Raw genomic sequence first — 4632 nt, forward strand, 5'->3', positions numbered from 1 at the left:
TATCAACACTCATGGAGGCAAGCAGCAGTTAAGAAATCAAACAATGTATTGCATTACGTAAATCTGCTACACAGGATCTCTATACAGTGTTCACAAGCAAAGTTGTCAGTTTGAGGAATTAAGTATACCTGACCCAAGCCATGCTATTTTCAGCAGCTTCATATGCATATGAAAGTTGGACAGTGAATAAGGAAGACCATACAAGAATTGATGCATTTGAGTTACAGTGTTAGAGATGAATATTAAAAGTTCCATGGACTGCTAGAAGAACAAACAACTCTGTGTTGGAAGAAATACAGTCAGAATGCTCCTTAGAAGTCAGGATAATGAGACTATCCAGTCCCTAGAGAAGGACATTATATTAGGAAACGTGGAAGGTCAGCAACAAAGAGGAAGGCCCCCAATGAGATGAAGTGGCTCAAGAGAAACAGTTGTGATGACGGTCCAGGACCAAGCAATGTTTTATTCTGTTGTCCATACAGTCTCTAGGAGTTGAATCCAATTAGACTGCACCTAAAAACAACAACGAAAACAATTTTAGCTCCCATGGACCCTGAGGACCAACCACACAACAGAGACATCCAGAGGCTGACTGTTTAAAATGACCTCAGGAAGTCACCAAGAATTTCCCTTCTTTTTCCCCTCACTCTATCCTCCTGCCAACCAAGTCTCCATTTCCAGGTTGGAGGCAGGGTCACTTAAGAGTAAAACAGCCCCTTTTAGACCCTCCTACTTTGAACGAGACACCAGGAAGCTGTCCTCAGAAGGTAGAGATGATTGGTAAACTCATTCACAATAAGGTACAGGATTCCTTCTGGGAAGATAAGAGACGAGTTCACCCCTAAGGAAGAACTCACCACCTAACTGAGTGAGCATGAAGGAGCTTTGTCTCCTCACTTTCTTCTGCTCTTATCTCACATATACTTGAATGGCTCGCCCTTCCCAACAGACTCTGAGCTCTCAGCTCTGAGCCAAGTCACTGGTCCATGTTTACAACTCTATGTTGGATCCCTCCAACCAGGGGTTCCTAGGACACCTCCAACCCAACAAACTCCAAATTGACATTTTGCTGTTGTTGTTAGCTGCCCTCAAGTTGGCCTCAGTAACCCATGCACCATGGGATCAACTATTGTGATCTATGGGGTTTTCATTGGCTACATTGTAGAACTAGATTGCCAGACCCTTTCCAGTCTGTCTTAATCTAAAAACTCTGTTGAAACCTGCTCGCATCATAGCAACAAGCAAACCTTCACTGACAGATGGGTAGTATCTGTACTTGAGGTGCTCTGGTGGAGTATAACACCAGGGTCTCTAGCACAGAAGGCAAAAAATGCCTATCACTGAACTACCACTGCCCTCTAAACTGACCCCTGTCCTTCCATTGGGATCCTGGTGTGGCGCTGCGTGTTAATGCACTGGACCACATGATCGGTTTGAACTGCAAGGTCAGCGGTTCAAGCTGCTCCTCAGAAACGCTATATATGGTCGCTATGAGTCGGAACTGACTCAATGGCACTTAACACAACAATCCTTCCATTGTCTTTACCCATTCTGGGCTGTAGGAGCTTCTGCCCTGAGAAATTGTGAGTCTGTATTCTTTTACTCATCTGCCTTTCCAGGTTTTTGGGTTTGCCCTGTAACCTCAATTGTCTGATGGATGGAAGAGAGCTGTTAACTTCTAATTTTTTCATCTTGTTTCTTGAAGGAAGGACACAAAGGATGACTTTCAAGCCCTTTACATGTCTGAGCAAACGCTATAAGTTACCTCCATTATCTTTAAAATTAGAATGATTGAATTTTTACACCTCTGGAGGTAAGGCATTTCTTTTGCTTCTTCAAGTAGTCTATTCCAGTGTTTCTCAACTCCTAGGGATTAAAAGCTTGTGTGTACAAAATCATCTACACTGAATTCAGAGGATTTAAGGGATATTTTTGACTGTTGATTTTTGCTACTTTCAGACTTCAGAAACTATCCCACAAGTGATGAGACTCCCCTGCAATGGTTCATAGCAAACAGCTTGTGAAGGTGTACCCCTTCTTCCCCCTTGCTAAATTCTGAATCCAAGGAAGTTCATTTATGTTTTTTTCTGGAAATAATCTTTTCTTTTTTATGAATGATCTGCCTATTTTTCTATTGAATGTATCTTTTTCTTACCAATTTCTAGCTGCTCGTTGTATGTTCTGGATGTTGACCTGTTAATTAGCCTATGTTAATTAGTAGTTATGACTGTTTTCGTCCATTCTTTTGATTTTGTTTTAATTATCTTTCACTATAACAGAGTTTGTTGTTGTTGTTAATTTTATCAAATCTGTCCACGTTTTTATTCTTGTATCTCAAGCTTCTAGAACACAGAATACTCAGTAGACACAAATGGATTGAACTAAATGAATAAGCAAACTTGTCCCAAAGGGAGATATCTGAACAGCATAGGGAAGATTTGGAGGGAGATATCTGAACAGCATAGGAAGATTTGGAGGGAGATATCTGAACAGCATAGGGAGATTTGGAGGGAGATATCTGAACAGCATAGGGAAGATTTGGATGTTGTGGAAGTGTGGAAGAAAGCCTTCCTAGTATAACACCTAGCCTGCTTTGCAAATGTCACTGTCATGAGCACATGGGAAGCTGCCGTCTGTCTTCTCCATTCATGCAGGCTTAGTCTCCAGAAAAGGTATAGAAACATGCCCATCATTTTCTACAATCTTTTCTCTATGGTCCTTTTGCCCTCAGAAACCTCATCTGCTAAATGAAATTTCTCAGGTGGGATGGAAGTGGTAAGCATTCACCCTGTTTCCAAGTACCTTAGAAACCTAAAGAATGTTAGGATAGGCACTGGACTGCTAACCTCAAGGTCAGCAGTTCAAACCTACCAGCTGCTCCTCAGAAACCCTATACAGAGTCAGTATGAGTTGGATCTGACCAGACGGCACTTAACAACCACAACACCAATATACACAATATGAGCTGGGACCTTACTCCTGACCTTAAAAAACAATGTTTCTTTTCTCACCTCATTCTGGCCAGTTCTGCTGCTCTAACATGATTGGACGTTTACTGAGGCCAATAAAACACATACTTGGTTTCATCTCAATAACTGTTACCTCTTCCATGTTACAACAGTTATCTCGCCTCTACCCTGTGGTTCTATTTTCATCCCATCCTCCTTCCCAATCCCTCTGAACCTTGTCCCCAGGTAAATGTTACCCTTTTGATCTTGAATGGCTGACCATTCCATGGTAAGCGTACCTCACTTGTGTTGTGCCCCCTGTACACCTATCCACTAGTTGGCTGAAAATTGGACCATGAGAGTGAGTTCCGTTCCAGACCTGAAGACTGTCTGAGGGCAACAGTCTTGGGTTCCTCCAGACTCTTTCTGACCAGTAAGCCTGGTCTTTTTTATAATTTTGAGTTTTGTTCCACATTGTCTCCCACTCTGATCCCTTCAGAGCAGTTGGTAGTGGTAGCTAGGAACCATCTGGTTTATCTGGTCTTAGAGTTGTGGAGGCTGATGCGCATGTGTCCTATTAGCCCATTGGATTAATTGATTTCAGGCAACTTCAGCTATCATCACTCTTCTTTCTTCTATGCATGTTAAGACCAATCGCTGCACGTTAGATGGCTCTTATAAGATCCCAGTTGCTACTCACCAAAGTAGGATGTAGAACACTGTCTTTGTGGATTACGTTATGCCAATTGACCATGATGTCCCTTGAGACTTGGGTTGAGTCCCCAGGCCCAGCAATTTGTTGCCTCCTGGTGTTTGGTAACATATAATAAGTTTTCATCATTTTATCTCCTGTATGCTCCCCCACATTCTCCCTCCTGTACCGTTCACTCTGTGTATCAGTGTATACACTGTTGTTGCAGGGTTGTGTTTGTTATTAAGTGCCATCAAGTCAGTTCCGACTTATAAAGATCCTACATACAACAGAATGAAACCCTGCTGGGTTCTGTTCCATCATTACAATTACTGCTACACTTGTGCCCGTTAGTGTTGCTGCCACTGTGCTAATCATTTTCCCTCCATTTTACCAAGTCTTTTTCCAGGGACTGGTAACTCCTGATAATATATCCAAAATATGAGAGACAAAGTCTGGTCACAATGGCTTCTAAGTAGTGTTCTGGTTGTACTTCTTCCAATATGGACCTATTTGTTCTTCTAGAAGTCCATGGTACCTTTAATATTCGTCTCCAACATCATAATTCAAATGCATCCATTCATCTACGGTCTCCCTTATTCACTGTCCAACTTTCACATGCATATAAGGCTACTGAAAATACCATGGTTTGAATCAGATGCACTTTAGGCCTCAAACTGATATATTTGCTCTTGAACACTTTAAAGAGATCTTGTGCAGCAGATTTGCCTAATGCAATACATCATATGATTTGTTGCTTCCATGAGCGTTGATGGTAGAACCAAGCAAAGGGAAGTCTTTGGCAATAGCTAGCTTTCCTCTGTTTATCATGATGTTATTTATTGGTCCAGTTGTGAGGATTGTGTATATAACAGTAGTTATTTTAAAATTGGGAAAGGTGTGAGACAGGGTTGTATTCTTTCACCATACTTATTCAACCTGTATGCTGAGCAAATAATACGAGAAGCTGGGTTCTGTGAAGAAAAACGTGGC

The sequence above is a fragment of the Chrysochloris asiatica genome, unplaced genomic scaffold (assembly GCF_000296735.1).
Source record: "Chrysochloris asiatica unplaced genomic scaffold, ChrAsi1.0 scaffold00012, whole genome shotgun sequence".
Taxonomy (NCBI): Eukaryota; Metazoa; Chordata; class Mammalia; order Afrosoricida; family Chrysochloridae; genus Chrysochloris; species Chrysochloris asiatica.